This window comes from Carcharodon carcharias, chromosome 11 (assembly GCF_017639515.1).
Source record: "Carcharodon carcharias isolate sCarCar2 chromosome 11, sCarCar2.pri, whole genome shotgun sequence".
In the NCBI taxonomy this organism is placed as follows: Eukaryota; Metazoa; Chordata; class Chondrichthyes; order Lamniformes; family Lamnidae; genus Carcharodon; species Carcharodon carcharias.
In genome coordinates, this window is record NC_054477.1 from 34,817,384 (window position 1) to 34,837,761 (window position 20,378).

Sequence of the window (20,378 nt, forward strand, 5' to 3'; positions counted from 1 at the left end):
AGATTCCACAGGAAGATAATGGGTAGCTTTTGTAGCTGATTCTGAGTAGTTGCTGCAAGCCTACATGACCAGCGTAAGTACATTAGAACCAAAAACCTTCCGAAGCCTTTGGATCTAAATATAGACAGCTACATTGTGGAACTCTCCGCAGCTGACTCGTCATATGTTCAACAGAAAGAGGGAACCAGGAGCTTACAAGTCACATTATTTCTGGCATCACTATGGCCAAAAATCTGAAAAGTAGAAGGATAGCATATGCATAATGGGCCAAACAGAAATTGCAGCATAGCAAGTGACTATGATTCTAGCCTTTTCCCATGTATTGGATTCACTGACTCTTCTGGCCACAATCAAACCGAACAGTAATCTAATTTTCTGCAATAAGTTTAATTCCAGGGTAGCCATATGCTCAGGAAGGTGCATGGATTTATGTTGTACAAGAGCAAGAGTTTTCTCAAGAAGCATGTGGAAGTTAGTGTGCTCACACTTTTCTTAAAATGAAAACCCATAATTTCACCTTTTGATACTCTCACACTTATATGTGAAAAGCAAAGATAGTTGTTTGCATATCGTCCAACAGTAGCTTTGGACAAGCATTTCTCCCCACAGGCCAAATTTCCAAGGTTCTACATATCAACGTGAATAGTTAATCTGTTTCTATAGCCTCTGATTCAAAGCATTATTAGAAGAAACATTAACCTGGCTGACCTGAATATTCAGACCATGTGATTTAGCTTGCCCCTGCAGTCCCTTCAATAGCCAAGCCATCACTGGACCTGAAAATCAGCACAAGTTAAGTAAACGGTGGAGGAAATTCTTTTTTACAATGCACCCAAATTTCCTTAGTCCTTTTCACCAATTCAGTGAATCTCCACCAAAACCTATCTCTTCTCATTAACAAGACCAGTCAGAAGATATGGGAATAAGAGTTTCTTTCATTTATAACCGTTTTGAAAGCTATAAATATATGCTCAAAAATCTAGGCACAGCTCACCTGCTGAGTGAAAACGAAGAAACCTTTGTAAAATTGCTTGTAAAGCGAACATTGAAAATGCCCTTATTAAATTAACTATGCTGCTAACAAGAGGATCTGGAGTAATACACAATAATTTAGTATAATTATTTTTAGTGGAATTTATCTAGATTTAATTTTCTGTGAATTTTGATTTCTTTCTTTTGAATTTAATCTAATTCTGATAAATCCAATGTCCATTGTAATATCAGTGTAATGGGCAACGACACAAATATATTTTAAACATTGAATATCTTTCCTTTGGGTACATGATGGGGTTACACTGGTGATTGCTTGGAGTCTCCATGTTGATAAGACCTTGGCTCAGTGGTAGTATTCTTGCCTATGAGGGTTCAAGTACTGCAGAAGAGACTTGAGAACATAATCCATGCCAACAGTGTCATACTGAGGAAGTGCTGCAATGTCAGAAGTGCCATCTTTTGGATAAGATGTTAAACAGAGGTTTCAACTGCTTTCTATAGTGAACATAAAAGATGCACAGGGGAATTTTTCCAGTGCCCTGGCCAATATTTCTATCACTCAACCAACATCACTAAAAAAGATCATCTGGTGATTATTTCAATGCTGTTAACAAATTGACTGCTGTGTTTACTGACATTAGATTACAACAGTGACTACACTTTAAAAGCACTTCACTGGCTGGCTTTGGGATTTCTTGTGATTATGAAAGACACTACATGGATGCAAGTTTGCTTTTTCTAGCATACTTGCTTTATTCTACATTTACAGAAATACGCTTATTGTTACCAGCTAACTCAAGTTAAGCTTTCTCATTTGCGCATTAATCCTGAGCTTCCGTCCTAAATTACATCCCTTGAAAAACCTTCAGAACATCACACAGCATTTGGGATGATTTAATTTTTCTTACTTTGCACGATTAGATGACGCTGTTGTCGTGATGGCATTTAGCACATCTCTGTCCAACAATAATGAGAGGAAGTGGTTTGAGCCCATGCAACAATACTCATCTGCTTGTGCCATTACACTACTGTGATGCTTAAATGTATTGTTTGGCTAAGATCATTACTTATATTCTCTTAAAAAAGGTGATTTTAAACTTTTAAAATGCAATTTTGTGTTCATTCATGCACAATTTGGATGCCAATCCAAACCCATCATTTCTATTTCCTTTTTTACCCTCTGTTCTCTTTAACCCTCCTATACTCTTCTCTCCTATCATAATGCCTCCTTTCACCCTTCTCAAGTACTCTGCCCTCCCAAATTCTTAACCTTCAGTATTCTTCAATTGACTTGTTTAGCTGTCGCCATACTGGGCTCAACTTCCACTAGGCCTCTCCTGACATCCTCTGAATGGCCCATGGAGGCACTTGTTGCTTCAAACTTTAGGAGGAGCAACTCCACCTGCTCTATAGTACTCTCTTGCTTACCTTCTCACACAGTGTGCACACTGGAGGCTAATCTTTACAACTTTCCTTCCCATCCCACTCACCCCTCTCAATACTGATCCTGGGGACTATTCCAGAGCAGCTGCTATCACCACCCTTCTCCACATCTCCCACATTTCTGAACCATGCCTGCAGCAGTCATGAGCTTACTATGGAAATTGGCATCAAAATTATATTGGTGGAAACCTGGGGCAGAAATCCCCAATCCCTCCCCCCCCCCCCCCCCCCCCCCCCCCCCACCCCCCCCCCCCCCCCCCCCCCCCCACCCTCCTGCAATTGGGTGGGGGGGGGGGGGTGTTGCAAACCTGATCAATGCCCCCGATCAGGGCTGCGCCAATTAAGGCCCGCCCAGCATGACACACACCTGGAAGCAATGTACACCCCCTGTGAAGGCCAGTGGGTGGATTCCGAGTCAGGGTATGTGCGAGAGTGCAGAAATCTCCGAGGCACAGAGCTGCCTCAGGGAAAATACTTTCATTTATGAAACATTGAAGAAAGGTTAAAAAAAAAGAATTTAAGGACATGTCCCCTCATGTGAAACTGTCACATGAGCTGGGACATGGGTCCATTAATTTTTTCAAAACATTTTATTTAATTAATAAATCCTTCATGAAACCTCATCCTGCCCATGGATGAGGTTTCATGAAAAATGTGAAGGCCACCTGGGCTCTTCGCCTGCCCAACATTAAGGTTGGACGGGCAGCATTCTTAACTTTAATTAAACGGGTGATGGTTGTATTCTCTCTTGCTGGAGATGATCATTGCCTGATTCTTGTGTGGCGTGAATGTTACTTGCCACTTGTCAGCCTAAGCCTGCATATTGTCCGGGTCTTGCTGCATTTTGACGTGGACTGCTTCAGTATCTGAGGATTCGCGAATGGTGCTGAACATTGTGCAATCATCAGTAAACATCCCCACTTCTGACCTTATGATGGAAGGAAGGTCATTGATGAAGCAGCTGAAGATGGTTGGCCCTAGGACACTCCCCTGAGGAACTCCTGCAGTGATGTCTTGGAACTGAGATGACTGACCTCCAAAAACCACAACCATCTTCCTTTGTGCTAGGTATGACTCCAACCAGCGGAGAATTTTCCCCCTGATTCACATTGACTCCAGTTTTGCTAGGACTCCTTGATGCCACACTCTGTCAAATGCTGCCTTGATGTCAAGGGCAGTCACTCTCACCTCACGAGTTCAGCTCTTTTGTCCATGTTTGAACCAAGGCTGTAACCAGGTCAGGAGCTGAGTGGCCCTGGCGGAACCGAAACTGAGCATCAGTGAGCAGGTTATTGCTAAGCAAATGACGCTTGATAGCACTATTGATGACTCCTTCCATTACTTTACTGATGATTGAGAGTAGACTGATGGGGCTGTAATTGGCCGGTTTGGATTTGTCCTTCTTTTTGTGTACAGGACATACCTGGGCAATTTTCCACATAGCCGGGTAGATGCTAGTGTTGTAGCTGTACTGGAACAGCTTGGCTAGGGGCGAAGCAAGTTCTGCAGCACAAGTCTTCAGTACTATTGCCGGAATATTGTCAGGGCCCATAGCCTTTGCAGCATCCAGTGCCTTCAGCCATTTCTTGATATCATGTGGAGTAAATCAAATTGGCTGAAGACTAGCATCTGTGATGCTGGGGACCTCCGGAGGAAGCTGAGATGGATCATCCACTCGGCACTTCTGCCTGAAGATTGTTACAAACGCTTCAGCCTCATCTTTTGCACTGCTGTGCTGGGCTCCCCCATCATTGAGGATGGGGATATTTGTGGAGCCACCTCGTCCAGTGAGTTGTTTAATTATCCACCGCCATTCACGACTGGATGTGTCAGGACTGCAGAGATTAGATCTGATCCGTTGGTTGTGTGATTGCTTAGTTCTGTCAATGCGAGAGACTGCCCTTGACATCAAGGCAGCATTTGACAGAGTGTGGCATCAAGGAGTCCTAGCAAAACTGGAGTCAATGTGAATCAGGGGGAAAACTCTCCGCTGGTTGGAGTCATACCTAGCACAAAGGAAGATGGTTGTGGTTTTTGGAGGTCAGTCATCTCAGTTCCAGGACATCACTGCAGGAGTTCCTCAGGGTAGTGTCCTAGGGCCAACCATCTTCAGCCGCTTCATCAATGACCTTCCTTCCATCATAAGGACCGAAGTGGGGATGTTTACTGATGATTGCACAATGTTCTGTCTAGCACTTGCGGCTTTTGCAGTTTGGCGCGCAAGTAGTCCTATGCTATAGCTTCACCAGGTATATACCTCATTTTAAGGTATGCCTGGTGCTGCTCCTGGCATGTCCTTCTGCACTCTTCATTGAACCAAGCTTGATCCCCTGGTTTGATGGTAATGGTAGTGGGGGATATGCCAGGCCATGAGGTTACAGATTGCGTTCGAGTACAATTCTGCTGCTGTCGATGGCCCACAGCACCTCATGACGCCAGTCTTGAGTTGCTAGATCTGTTTAAAATCTATTCCATTTAGCACGGTGGTAGTGCCACACAACACAATGGAGGGTATCCTTAGTGTGAAGGCAGGACTTCGTCTCCACAATGACTGTGCGGTGGTCACTCCTACCTATACTGTCATGGACAGATGCATCTGCAGCAGGCAGGTCGGTGAGGATGAGATCAAGTGTGTTTTTCCCTCTTGTTGGTTCCTTCACCACCTGCCACAGACCCAGTCTAGCAGCTATGTCATTTAGGACTCGACCAGCTCGGTCAGTAGTGGTGCTACCGAGCCCACTCTTGGTGATGGACATTGAAGTCCCCCACCCAGAGAACATTCTGTGCCCTTGCCACCCTCAGTGTTTCCTCCAAGTGATGTTCAACATGGAGGAGCACTGATTCATCAGCTGAGGGAGAACAGTACGTGGTAATCAGCAGGAGGTTTCCTTGCCCACGTTTGACCTGATGCCATGAGACTTCATAGGCTCGGGAGTCGATGTTGAGGACTCCCACAGCAACTCCCTTCCGACAGTATGCTACTGTGCCACTATCCCTGCCACCCGGTGGGACAGGACATACCCAGGGATGGTGATGGTGGTATCTGGGACATTATCTGTAAGGTATGATTCCATGAAGATGACTAAGTCAGGCTGTTGCTTGACCAGTCTGTGATACAGCTCTCCCAATGTTGGCACTAACCCCCAGATGTTAGTAAGGAGGACTTTGCAGGGACGACAGGGCTGCGATTGCCGTTGTTGTTTATGGTGCCTAGGTCGATGCCAGGTGGTCCGTCCGGTTTCATTCCTTTTTTGTCTCTTTGTAGCGGTCTGTTACAACAGAGTGGCTGCATTTAAGAGTCAACCACATTGCTGTGGGTTTGGAGTCACCAGACGGCAGATTTCCTTTCCTAAAGGACATTAGTGAACCAGGTGGGTTTTTACAACAATCGACAATGATTTCATGGTCGTCATTAGACGTTTAATTCCAGGTTTCTTTTTATTGAATTCAGATTTGAACCTGGGTCCCCAGAGCATTACCCAGGGTCTCTGGATTACTAGTCCAGCGACAATATCACTACGCCTTCTTAGTCATCACATCCCAGGGTGGGTCTTGAACTCGCAGCTTCTGGCTCAAAGGCAGGGTGGCAACACCTCCTCAGTTGCATTTAACAGTCTTGTTAATTTGTGTTGCGACCTTGAATGATTTGTGAACTTCCACCCCTATGTCTCTTTGCTCTTCTAGCCCATTTATTTTTTTCAAGGAGTCTCTGGCATCCTTGTTCATCATATGGGCTATTAGATGTTGGTGGTCCTGCTTACTACAATATAAATAGGAAAGAATGCCTTTAAGGAAGAAGCTATTTGTCAAATATTCTTGCTGCAGATTACGGTGGTGCAATTTGTAGCAACGTGATGGGAGATACAATATCCTTTCCAAGCAGCAAAGAAAAAGACATGTGTTTGTTGTATTGACTCCAAATTCTGGGGCCATCCTAATCAGTTACTGAACTCTCCTCCTTTCAAAGCAGGGTGGTTGCTAGGTAACTTTTGTTGCTTAGCACAAGAATCCCTAATATGTTTAAACTCTTAATGGTTAATCTGCAAAAATGCTGTTTACCCATTATCAGGCCTTGTAAAAGTGGTTCGCTTGCAGTTGAAAGATGCAGCTATGATAAATAGATTCCAACCATGAGGCAATACCTACAAAATCAAAGAGGCCCACAAACTATCTTCTTAAGATTCACTCAAACATCACAATTCAATTAAAAACATTATGGGCTGCTTCACCACTTCGTAGTGTTCAGAAGAATCCCTATGTGCCAAAATTAACAATGTCAATCCATAATAGCATTGAATTGGTGAAAGAAATTCCAAACACACAGAAGTTTCTTCCTAGTGCACCCTTTATACCTCAAATGAAAGAGAACAAGGGTAATAAAGATATTAATGGTACTGCTTGATTTCTTTCCCGGGAAATATCAGGAAAAAATTCAGTGTCCTTTAAAGTAGGATATGACAGGCAGTGGAGGCTGGGGAGGAAGTACATGAAAGAATGACCACACATGGAAAGGAGGTGGGGGAATGGGTTCTCTGTTTCAGGCAAACATAAGGAAAGATAGATTTACATTTATGAAATATCAATATATTTTTGGGATATCATTGTACAGCCAAATAGTCATTTTTGAAAAATAGTAACTCCTGCACTGTAGGGAAGTACCACAGTCATTGACATACAGCAAGGTCCCACAAACACTAAATAAGAAAATTGCCTGATTATTGGTTTTGCTAGTACTGGTTGATAGAGGTGTGTTGAACATCACCTACAATGCAAAACAAAACCAGAATTACCTGGAAAAACTCAGCAGGTCTGGCAGCATCGGCGGAGAAGAAAAGAGTTGACGTTTCGAGTCCTCATGACCCTTCACCTACAATGCAGCCTGCTCTCTTTTGCATTGAAGTATGATGTGAGATAAGATAAAGACTTGAAGTTCCTCACTAAAAATACAAAGGATACTCATTTTAATGCCAGCACAGCTTAAATGCCCATAATGCACTAGCCAATATTTTCCTGTTTACCTTTATGACAGTCTGCCTATCTGTAAAGATTGTAAAGAACTACTTTTACGCCACTGCTGCATTCTGAGCAAGTCAGACCCAACTTCTCTCCCCAAACAACTGATCCAGGCAAAAATGAGGTGTTTGAGAGTTTGAAGAGTCCCCAAATTTCAGATGTTTCTCCACCTCCCCCCCCCAACCCATTTCACAACCCTCCTCCCCAACGTTTTGCACATTGAAACTTGCAGGTGGACAACCCCCTCCCCCACTCCACTGAGGTGCTCCTTTCACTCCACCTCCACAATTTTACGCCATCCCATCTCAGAATGGAGAAAGGGGAGGAGGAATAGCAACACAAAGACAAGGATAATAAAGCTGCAAGCACAAGGCAATGTGTGAGAATTACTCCAGAATTAAAATCAAATGCAATTATGTCACCCTGGGTGGCTTCTGTGCATCTTCGACTGGATATTTTTAAATAACTAGGCTACCTGTGCTGTGATAGTGTGGGAGGGGAGTAAACTATTAAACATTTCAGAAGGTTCTTAGCTTAGCAAAGTAAAACTGTCCACGCACCCCCCCCCCCAAAAAAAAAGTGCATGACAAATTTACACTACAACACACGGTAGCCTCGTGGTCAATTTAAGAGAGAAGAAAGCTGCGTTTGAAAACTAAAATTAAACTTCAGAAACATCGTGGCGCTTACTCCATCCACAGAAGTGACACCATCGCTCCTTTAAATATTTTTATATTGAACGTATTCCCTAAAGTTTGGCAACAGATCACACAGTTTACAAGGCTACAGCTGAGCTTGCACAACAAGTGTGAAAGTTCGCATTCATTAAAAAAAAGGGCAACGATGTTTTTCAAAAAATTAAAGACAGAATGTGCAATGCAAAATCCTTACCACCGGTCCTTCAGGGCACAGCAGTTAGAATATAGTTTCTGCAGCCAGACAGTATGATGTTAAGGCACTGACCCACATGTGTCCGCCTCACATGGACAGAATACCCTGTGCTCCAGTAACTGGAGCTGGGAGCAGCCTCCTTTCTTATTTCGCCGGAGCGATCACCTTGCTGCACGAAATCCCAAAGGCTGCACCGTAGCAATGCCTCTGTCGCTATGCAAACTTCCGCCTCCTCCCCACCTCTTCCGCGTTTGCATCATGCACTGTCAAATACATTTTCCCAAAACGTTTGAGAGGCAATTGAGAGAGCTCTCTCTCTTGCCTTCAAGACACCAATAAGTGAGGCTGATTCTTCCACCATCATCCGCTTCCTCCCACCCCCGCATCATCAATTGCACACGAATGAAAATACTTTCGAAGTATATGGTTGAAATGGAATAAAATTGCCCTTTTAAAAATAACCAGTGAATTATATTTGTGGGGCTGGGACAAACTGTCTTGCGTTAATCTCAAATTCGACCACTTTTGCAGATTTCGGGAGGAGCAACGCGGTGTATCGGTACTTTCGAAAACAGAAGTATATTGTTCTGGCTGCACAAGTTGAGAAGCTTTGTGGGGTTACAGTGGAAAATGGCCTAGCGTCGGGGACAGTGAGCTGCGCTAGGCGGAGCTGGCTCTCAGAAGCAGCGGCTGTGCAACCTCAAGGAAAGCGAGTTATTTATAGGCTATCAACGTCACCCTCTGGCTTATATGGCTTGATGCAAATATTGTCAGTTCGCTGGGTTGGGGGGGGGGGGAGGGGGTAAGTATTAAATCATTCAAAAATGAATCAGCCTCCACCCCTCCCTAATATCTCTCATTTCCACGGTCATTTCAAACAGTCTTCAAATAAATGGTGAAAGATGACGGGTCTCCACTTACAGTTCTGTCTCCTTGCAGCTGTTGCAGAGGTCTTTGCTCCTGCTTATCTATTTATTTTGCCTGGCTTTAATTTCAGAATTGAGGTGAAAAGAATGTGTACCCACAACATGCTGCTGCTAGTCACTGCCACCTCGCTGATGGGAGGAGTTGCTTCCTCGATTACCAGCCTATCACCATGGAGCCTTCAATTTGCCAAAAAAAAGGATTGTGAAACATCTGCATGTTTAAAATGAATATGGAAATCGACATTTATTTGAAATCTTTTTATTTACAAGGAGTACAGAGAAAGCACCTGTTTGGCTTGGTGACTGCAAATGGTATGAAAAAATCTGTTCAATTTCATGTCCTTCCTAAAATTGGAAACTTTCCATTAAGGAAATTACGACCGGATTTAAAGTCAGACAATTCTGTGAGCCCGTGTCTCGACTCGACTTCTGAAAGAAGTCCACACGGACTCGAAACGTTAACACTGTTTCTTTCTCCACAGATGCTGCCAGGCCTGCTGGGATTTTACAGAATTTTCTGTTTTTATTTCAGATTTCCAGCATCTGTAGTATTTTGCTTTTATCCACTTCTGAAAGCACTGGCTCATGCCAATCAAATCAATTTTCTGAGATTACAACAGTGACTTTACTTCAAAAAAAGTACCTCACTAGCTGCAAAGCACTTTGGGAGATCTGATGGTTCCCCAGCCTCCACATCCAATCTCCCCACACTCATCACTCCCCAATGCCAGTAGCAGCACAATCTTCATTCACCTGTTAGCAGGCAATCCAAGAATGTAAGCAGCACCGCTGCCGATTTGAGTCCACTATTGACTGGTTTATGCAAGTCAGAGTGAGTTAAAATTGGCATCAGTGCCTGAAGACTATTTGATTGTAAGAAAATAATGCAGCTGAATTTCACCATGTGCCGACCTGTAATTTACATACCTGCAGTTTTAGCAAGGAATGTGAATTCAGCCTCACTACTTTTCCCTCCCTAGCCCAGAGCAAGTTACATTGTAAATTACCTGCCTGACAGCATAAACATTGGTAGTGGTCGTGGGTTTGGAAGGTGCTGTTGAAGAAGGCTTGGTGAATTCCTGCAGTGCATCTTGTAGATGGTACACACTGCTGCTACTGTGCTCAGTGGTGGAGGGAGTGAATGTTTGTGGATGTGGTGCTAATTAAGTGGGCTGCTTTGTCCTGGATGGTGTCAACCTTCTTGAGTGTTGTGAGAGCTGCACTCTTCCAGGCAAGTGAGGAGTATTCCATCACACTCTTGACTTGTGCCTTGTAAATGGTGGACAGGCTTTGGGGAGCCAGGAGGTGGGTTACTCATTGCACTATTCCTAGCCTCTGACCTGCTCTTGTAGCCACAGAGTTTATATGGCTAGTCGAGTTCAGTTTCTGGTCAATGATAACCCACAGGATGTGGATAGTGCGGGATTCAGTGATGGTGATGCCATTGAACATCAAGGGGCGATGGTTGGATTCTGTCTTGTTGGAGATAGTCATTGCCTGACACTTGTGTGGTGCGAATGTTATTTGCCACTTGTCAGTCCAAGCCTGGATATTTTCCAGGTCTTGCTGCATTTGGACATAGGCTGCTTCAGTACCTGAGGAGCCACAAATAGTATTGAACATTGTGCAATCATCAGCAAACATCTCCACTTCTGACCTTATGATGGAAGGAAGATTATTGATGAAGCAGCTGAAGATGGTTGGGCTGAGGACACTACCCTGAGGAACTCCTGCAGTGATGTCCTGGAACTGAGATAACTGACCTCCAACAACCACAACCATCTTCCTTTGTGCTAAGTATGTCTCCAACCAGCGGAGAGTTTTCCCCCTGATTCACATTGACTCCAATTTTGCTAGGGCTCCTTGATGCCACACTCTGTCAAATGCTGCCTTGATGTCAAGTGCAGTCACTCTCACCTCACCTCGGGAGTTCAGCTATTTTGTCCATGTTTGAACCAAGGCTGAAATGAGTTCTGGAGCTGAGTGGTCCTGGCAGTACTCAAACTGAGCGTCAGTGAACAGGTTATTGCTAAGCAAGTGCTGCTTGATAGCACCCTTGATGACCCCTTCCATTACTTTACTGATGATGGAGAGTAGACTGATGGGGTGATAATTGGCTGGGTTGGATTTATCTTTCTTTTTGTGTACAGAATATACCTGGGCAATTTTCCTTATAGCCAGGTATATGCCAGTATTGATCTAGGCTCTTTGCTCTGGAATTTCTCTCCCTCAACCTCTCTACCTCTCTCTCCTCCTTTGAGATGCTCTTTAACACCTATCTCTTTGGCCAACACTTTGGTCATCTGTCCTAGTATCTTCTTATGTGGCTCAGTGCCAAAGTTTGTTTTGTATGGAACATATCATTTTATTTCTGTTGGACTGTTGTAAACATATTTTCTTATTTTCTGTTGGTCTGGGGATTAAAATTACAACGGCTGCAGTTTGAGAGACATGTCTACTGGAACGGGATGAGAAATGTATACAATGTTGCAGTCCTGGAACAGACTGTGCCATGAAATACAGGATGGTGCCACAAAGGAGACCTGGACCAAGGGAGCTGGCTGGCAACAACATTTTAATTGGCTCCTGATCAGGTAACCAGGTTTTGTGTGAGAAGCAGTGCAGCAGAATAGCTCCTTACCTGAAAGGAACAAGACCTAAAAGCTTTCTCCTGTGTGTGGAAGATTCCAGTAATTCCACAATAAAAGCTAGCTGGCTTTTTCTTCTCATATCTCTATAACCTGCTCTCTCTCTGAAAACCCTTGTCAAGAGGCAAAGTGGAAAAACACTGTTAGGGACATTGAAAGGCAAGTGCTCAACCAGTGAACTAAATACCGAAGGTGCTGGAAGACTACCTTGTGTCATCAACAAGAACTGAAAGGAATTTGGAAGACATCAATCAAAATCAGCCCAGTGAATCTTGTACTCTGGAATTGGTGCTATTGAACTATTTTATCCCACCCTTAAAATCCATGTTTTTTGTGTGTCTTATGTGTCTTGTATTTGTGTGTATAGGGATTTAAGAAGGTGCAGTTTAGGTTATAGAGTTAGAAATTAGCAGTTCATTTTTCTTTCTTTTCCGTTGGTTAACAACAGTTTGTTCAATAAACAGTTATCTACTTATTAAGTTTACAAACCTGATGCTCGTATTCTGTTAACCTAAATTAAACAGGTAGAATTGGGGCAATCTGGTGCTTTGATCAAATTTTTTCACTTTTGTCGCAACTCAGGGAACAGTGGGGCTTGATATTGCAGCACACTATCCCCAGTGAGTTGTGACAGTTTGATTAATCTCCTGTAAAGTGCCTTGGAATGTTTTATTGCATTATAGGCGCTATATACAAGACCAAATTCCTCCATAGGCTTATCTCTCCCTATCTACGTAACCTCCTCTAGTCCCACAACCTTCCAAGATCTTTGCATTCCTCTGATTTTGACCTCTTGTGTATTCCCTTGACATCAAGGCAACATTCAACCACTTGTGGCGTCAAGAAGCTCCAGCAAAACTGAAGACAATGGGGAATCAGGGGGAAATCTCTGCATTGGTTGGAGTCATACCAAGCACAAAAGAAGACGGTTGTGGTGGTTGAAAGTCAATCATCTTATTCCCAGGGCATCACTGCAGGAGTTCCTCAGAGTAGGATCCTAGGCCCAACCATCATCAGCTGCTTCATTAATGACCTTCTCTCCATCATAAAGTCAGAAGTGGGGATGTTCGCTGACGATTGCATACTGTTAAATACCATTCATGACAACTCAGATACTGAAGCAGTCCATGTCTAAATGCAGGAACACCTGGACAATATTCAGGCTTGATAAGTGGCAAGTAACATTCGTGCCATACTGGCACCAGGCAATGGCCACCTGCCTTTGACATTCAATGACATTATCTTCACTGAAACCCTTACTACCAACATTCAGGAGGTTACCATTGACCAGAAACTGAAGCCACATAAATACAGTGGCTCCAAGAGCAGGTCAAAAGCTGCTCCCCCAAGCCTGTCTATCATCTACAAGGCACAAGTCAGGAGTGTAATGGAATACTCTCTATTTGCCTGGATGAGGGCAGCTGCAAACACACTCAAAATGCTTGACACCATCCAGGACCAAGCAGCTCGCTTGATTGGCACCCCTTCCACAAGCATTCACTCCCTTCACCACCAATGCACAGTGGCAGCAGTGTGTACCATATACAGGTTGCACTGCAGCAACTCACCAAGGCTCCTTAGACAGCACCTTCCAAACCCGTGACCTCTACCACCTAGAAGGACAAGGGCAGCAGATGCATGGGAACACCACAACATACAATTCCCCTCGAAGCTGCACATCATCTTGACTTGGAACTAGATCGCCGTTCCTTGACTCTTGCTGGATCAAAATCCTGGAACTCCTTTTCTAAGCACAGTGGGTGTACCCACACCACATGGACTGCAGTAGTTCAAGAAGACAGCTCGTCTCTACCTTTACAAAGGCAATTATGGCTGGGTAATAAATGCTGGCCTAGCCAGCAATACCCACATCCATGAAAGAACAAAAGAAATGAGGGCTGTACACAGGGGTACACAGTTGTCATAGTCATACAGTCATAGAGTCATAGGGGTCTACAACACAAAAAAAGGCTCTTTGGCCCATTGAGTCTGCGCCAGTCAAACAAGTACCTAACTATTCTAATCCCATTTCCAGCACTAGGCCCATAGCCTTGTATGCCATGGCATCTCAAGTGCACATCCAAATACTCCTTAAATGTTATGAGAGCTTCTATCTCTACCACCCTTTCAGGCAGTGAATTCCAGATTCCCACCACCCTCTGCGTGAAAAAATTCTTCCTCACATCCCTTCTAAATCTCCTGCCCCTTACCTTAAATCTATGACCCCTGGTTATTGATCCTTCCACCAAGGGGAAAAGTTCCTTCCTGTCTATCCCATCTATGCCCCTCATAATTTTATACACCTCAATCTCCTCTGCTCCAGGGAACATAACCCCAGTCTATCCAATCTCTCCTCATAACTAAAACTCTCCAGCCCATGCAACATCCTGGTAAATCTCCTCTGCAGCTCTATCGAGTGCAATCACATCCTTCCTATAATTTGGATTCCAGAACTGCACGCAATGCTCTAGCTGTGGCCTAACTTGCATTTTATACAGTTCCAGCATAACCTCCCTGCTCTTATATTCTATGCCTCGGCTAATAAAGGCAAGTATCCCATATGCCTTCTTAACCACCTTATCTACTTGTCCCGCTACCTTAAGGGACTGGTGGACATGCACACCAAGGTCTCTCTGATTCTTGGTACTTCCCAGGGTCCTATCATTCATCGTGTATTCCCTTTGCAGCGGTTGCCCCAAGCTTTAGTGCGTCCCTCAGCACGTAGTCCTGGACCTTGGAACGTGCCAGTCTGCAACACTAGGTCGGGGAAAATTCTTTGCATTGGAAGACCAACAAGTTTCAGGCAGACCAAAGAGCATCTTTCACCAAGTTGATGATCCTCCAGCTGCAGTTGATGTTTGTCTCGGTGTGTGTTCTTGGGAACAGCCCGTAGAGCACAGAGTCCTGTGTCACAGCACTGCTCGGGATGAACCTCAACAAAAACCACTGCATCTTTCTCCAGACCTTCTTTACAAAGGCACATTCCACAAGGAGGTGGACAATGGTCTCTTCTCCACCACAGCCACCTCGAGGGCAACGTGCAGAGGGGGTGAGACTCCTGGCGTGTAGGAAGGATCTGATGGGGAGGGCCTTTCTCACCACCAGCCAAGCTACATTTTGGTGCTTGTTGGAAAGTTCTGGCGGTGAGGCATGCTGCCAAATGACTTTGACAGTCTGCTCGGGGAACCATCCGACAGGATCCACCCTCTCCTTTTCCCACAGGGCCTCTAGGACATTACTTGCCAACCACTCCCTGATGGACTCGTGATCAAAGGTGTTTCTCTGCATAAATTTTTCCACAAGGGACAGGTGGTACAGCACAGTCCAATTACTTGGAGCGTTCCACGGCAAATTTGAAGGAGCAATTGTAACTGAACTGGGGTAGTTGTTTTCCAGGGCAAGTACAGAAAGGGGTGAGGTTAGGAGGAGGTTTGGGGATGTGAGTGGAAAGTGAGACAAAGAAGTGATGACAAATGGCCTTATTTGTGATTAACCCGATAGGAGTAGAGAGGCCATGTGAAGTGACAAGGTTGAGGAGATGGCTGTAAATTCAGGGAGATTATGGGAGAATAGGAGAGCAGATTCAGGAAGGATTGATTAAGGGAGGATATGAGGTCAGGGAACTCAGAGGAGAGAAAACGTGATGAATTAAGATAGAAGATGGAATCACTGAGGCTGGGAAGTTGTTCAGTTCAGGGAGGGCAGCAGTGACATCTTGGTGAAAAGCTTGCCTTGACGCTTTGGTGGATGGTAGATAATGTGGAATTTAAATGAGAGGCAAATGTGGTGGAACAAGGTGAGATGTCCAAAGGAGGAGAAGGTGACAGAGGAGTAGAAGGACAGGTAAACGAGTGACTTGGTGCTAAGAGTCACATTGCTACTGCGATTGTCTAGATGGGGCAAGTGATGACAGGTAGAGCCAGGGAGGGAAGCTTCAATAAATCGGGAGGTGTCATCACCTGTTGGTCAAGTTACTGTCAAGACCATGATGTCGATGCAATCATCCACAATAAGCTCAGGAACGAAAATCCATCACAAGTGAGTGGGCATTCTGAAGGGAGATGTGGAAAGTGGAGTTGATAGCTGATTCTCTGGTAGCGTCCAAAGGGTCAGAATAGGACAGGAAGTTGACTGGCAAGATTAGCCTTCAGCAAGCATGCTGGGTGGGAAGGTTGGGGAAAAAATAGCATTAGCCGCAGCTTCTATACTAACATCATGTTGCTGCTTCAAAGGAGGCAGCAACAATTGCTTCAGTTGGCCCTTCAGAGGCTGCCATGAGAGACACAGGGAGAAGCTGTAGACTTATCTAAGAGTCTGGGAAAGCAGCAGGTGAATAAGAAGGTCAAATGGCGCTGAGGGCAGAGTACTGGAGAGGGATAAATGAAAGGAAGCATGATGACAGGAGAGAAGGGCCTAGGAAGGCTAAAGAGAAAAGAAGTAAAATAATAGAGAAAAGGAGGGGAAAAAGAAGTGATGGGACCAGGTCCGGAGCAGTTGACAAGACAAACACATGAATGGACGTGGAATCTCAAGTTACTCAGGTGTGGTTACTTGCTAATATTAGGACAGACATGTGTTGGATCCAGTGCCCTTGGTTCGTTGGGGCTAAAGGATCTGGTTGCACATTTGTTTCAGGGTGATCAAGTTGGTACAGAGACAGAGAACACTAGTAGATCATTGTTAGAATAAACGCATGCTGTTTATTTACAAATGAAACTCAGCAGCTACACTTGTGTGCTCACAATTCAAAATTCTGTCTTCACTCTTCAGTGTTTAACTCAAGGCTCTCTCACAGTGGTAGCCCATGCTACTCTGCTATTGGGTATTAAGATCATGTGATCCTACATTACAACACTTGTCTTAAAAGTATACTACCCATCAGGTTACTACATCCCTCCCCTTTACTGAAAAATATATTTTGTAATTTTTCAATATGTCAAGTTATTTACACACGCCAAGTATTTACAAAGTCAGTCTGGGGGTTTCCCTATGTGTGTAAAATGTCTCAGCTCTACAGCCTCTGAAGTTTGAATTGGAACCTTCTTTACTGGAGTTGTCTGAACATCTGGTTCTTCTGTAGGTACATGTAACTCTGTTTCTTTGACTCTTTCAGGTGCAGTCTGCCCTTCAAACACATTTGTGCTCAGTTGAGTTCTTTCAACAGGAGATGTTGATTCAGTTTCAACACTGGTGGAACCATTTCTGAGTATTTGGTTTCTCTTCTTCTTATGTGATCCACATGTCTCCTGACTACTCGATCTTTGACTTTCACATGATAGGAAAGAGGTCTGGTTATGGCACTTATTTCATCAAACAACCATGCTGGCCCTCGTCTAAAATTTTTCACAAATACCTTCTCTCCTATATTAAATGTTCTGTCCCGACTGTGACAATCATGTCTAATTTTCTGACTTTCCTGCTTTCTTTCTACTTTCCCCCTCAAGTTTGACATGATTAGGCTCAGTCTCGATCGGAAACAACGCTTCATCAGCGATTCTGCAGTTGTGACACCTGTTGTCATATAAGGGGTGGTTCTATAATAGAAAAGAAATCATGCTAATTTAGTCACTATTGAATCTCCAGACAATTTCTTCATACCAGATAGAATGCCTGAACTGCTCTCTCAGCGAGCCTATTTGAAGAAGGGTGGTATGGAGATGTTTTCACATGAACAATGCCGTTGAGGCTTGTAAAACGGTTAAATTCTGCACTCATGAATACTGTTCCATTGTCTGATACGAGCACTTAAGGTAGTCCATTAATTGTGAAACTTTGTCATGGCTTGTCTATTGTAGCGGAAGATGTGGGTGACCTCACTTTGTATATATCCATCCATTTTGAATGGGCGTCTATGATAAGTAGAAATATTGTTCCCATAAAAGGTCCCACATAGTCGATGTGTACTCATACCCATGGTCTTTCTGGCCACTCCCAGAGGTGTAACGGGGCTGTTGCAGGTAATTTTTGTACTTATTGACACTGCATACAACATCTCACTAAGTTTTCTATTTCTTCACCCATTCCCAGCCACCACATTTGGCTACATGCTACTGCCTTCATTTTGGAAATTCCGGGATGTGCACTGTGAAGTTCAAGTAACAATGGCTTTCGTCCTTTTAGAGGAACAATCACTTGAGCTCCCAACAATAAAATACCTTCTTGGTTATCACCAAGATTGACTGGTTATCTCGTATCTTCTCTGGAAATACAGTTTCATTTCCTCAGATTCTTGTTTTTGTGACCAACCATGAAGAACTTGATTTCTTACTTTAGGCCGCGATTTCTCCAATCTTTCATTTGTCTTGCACATTATCGGTGATGAGTCCAGGAAGCTCAATAACAAAATGAACTCCTGAGGAATTGGAACATCCTCATCTTTTACTTACAAGGGTAAACGACTGAGTGCATCTGCATTTGTAATTTGACTTCCGGGTCTATGAATAAAAGTATATTCATACGCTGACAAGATCAGCGCCCATCTTTGTACACTTGCTTAGGTAATAGGGGGTATAGCCTTGTCTTCCCCGAATAGTCCTAATAATGGCTTGTGGTCCGATATGATAGTAAAATAATGACCGTATACATATTGATGAAACTTCTTAACACCGAAAATGATTGCCAGACCTACTTTTTCAATTTGAGAGTACTTCTTTTCTGCAGTACTGAGTGTTCTTGACACACATCCTATAGGTCGTTCTGATCCATCATCCATTCGATGGGAAAGCACTGCTCCCAGTCCATAGGGTGATGGGTCACACGTTAATTTCAATTCTGTTTTTTTGGGTCCAAATGTACTACAAGTGTAGATGATTGTAACAACTGTTTCACTTTTGTGAAAGCTTCTTCTTGTGGTGTTTGCCATGCCCATCTCTGGTTTTTTTTTGAGCAAGTAATGCAGTGGTGTCAGTTCTGTCGACAAATTAGGCAAGAAACATCCATAGTAATTGATCATCCCCAAGAATGATTTCAGTTCGGATGTATTCCTTGGCACTTCGGTTTCTCTAATGGCTTTCACTTTTTCTTCAACTGGATGTAGGCCTTGTGAATCTACCTTGTGACCTAGGTAAGTTGCCTCTTTCGCCTGGAATATGCACTTTTCCTTTATCAATCTCACTCCAATCAGCAAAAAATGTTTCAGAACTTCTTCCAGGTTGATCAAATGTTCCTTTTCAGTGAGTCCAGTCATGAGAACATCATCTAAATAAACTACAATGTGGGGCAATCCCTGTAGTAAACTTTCCATGGTTCTTTGGAATATGGCATAAGCAGAAGATATGCCAAAAGGTAAACGGGTACAATCCTTTATGTGTATTTATGGTGACAAACTTCCGGGATGCCTTCTCTAATTCCAATTGTTTGTAGGCATGACTCAAATCTAACTTTGTGTAAGCCATTCCACTTGCCAATTTAGAGGATAAATCTTCAATTTTTGGTATGGGGTGTCTGTCCAATTTTGCCACTTTATTGACTGTTAATTTATAGTCCCCACATATTCGAATGCTTCAGTCAGGTTTGAGAATAGGTACAATTGGAGCTGCCCACTGAAAACTGTACTGGTTGTATCACTCCCAGTTTTTTCTAATCTGTCTAGTTCAGCGCCTACATTATCTCACATTGCATAAGGTCTTGCCTTCATGAATCTTGGTGTTGCTTGTAACCCTTCAATTTTCATGAAAACTGAGGCATATTTTTGTAGTAGCTCTGAAAGCCCATTAGTTCTCAGTTGGAGGATTTCTGTCCATTCTAATTTAATTTCTTTCAGCCAGATTCAGCCAGGAAACTAGGTCCCTCGCCTGCTACTACCATTCAAGGGTAATCTCACTGTTTGTGCTCCACAATATACTGTACTTTACATATGCCCTTGACTTGTACGTCTTCTCCTGTGAGAGTTTTTAATCTGTTATCAGTTTCTTCTAAATTCAGTTTACGTTCTCTTTTTTTCAGGTATTTAAAACAATGCTCACCAATCACTGTAGTGGCTGCACCAATATCCACCTCCATTCTGATAGGCTTCTCATTCACTCTCGTGGTTACATGGATAGGCTCTGTTCTTCCTACCTTTAAATTATATAATGAATTGATATCAGAATCTATTACTTCAGGCTTTTCAATGTTATTTATCGCTTTGCATTTTTGCTTTGTCTGAAAGTCTGCCTGAATCTATCTTTACAATGTCTCATGAGGTGTCCATTTCGATGGCAGAAGAAACATTCAATCTTTTTGAACTGTGGTTCATTACAAGGTTGTCTGCTTCTATCTCTGTTACTATTATGCCATGTTTTTGCTCCCTTTTCATTTGTCAGCTAGTGGTGGCTGCTTCGCACTTCTGAGTAAAGCTCTGTGCTTTTGCGCTCATTTTGGTTGAGGCTCCCCACCCAACATTTGGCTTCTGAGTCTCTCACTGCACCTTCCATTGCCAAAGCGATTTCCGATGCCTTCTGAAAATCTAAATTAGTCTCAGCCA

At 43.6% G+C, this 20,378-nt stretch overlaps 1 protein-coding gene across 7 annotated transcripts in view; it reads right to left on the reverse strand.

The window, feature by feature from the left end:
• The window catches only part of slc25a15a (solute carrier family 25 member 15a), a 38,091-nt gene extending 28,163 nt beyond the window's left edge, over positions 1-9,928 (reverse strand). The window contains exons 1-2 of one of the 7 annotated variants that reach the window (XM_041199264.1): positions 9,262-9,399; positions 7,227-7,373 (exon numbers count right to left, since the gene is read on the reverse strand). The gene's annotated coding sequence lies outside the window, so the exon portion shown is untranslated. Of the gene's footprint in view, positions 1-708; positions 777-7,226; positions 7,374-8,340; positions 8,580-9,261; positions 9,400-9,909 lie in introns of those variants that run through there. The other 6 variants (XM_041199265.1, XM_041199263.1, XM_041199267.1 and 3 more) reach the window with 6 other exon arrangements.
• Positions 9,929-20,378: the final 10,450 nt, after the last annotated feature.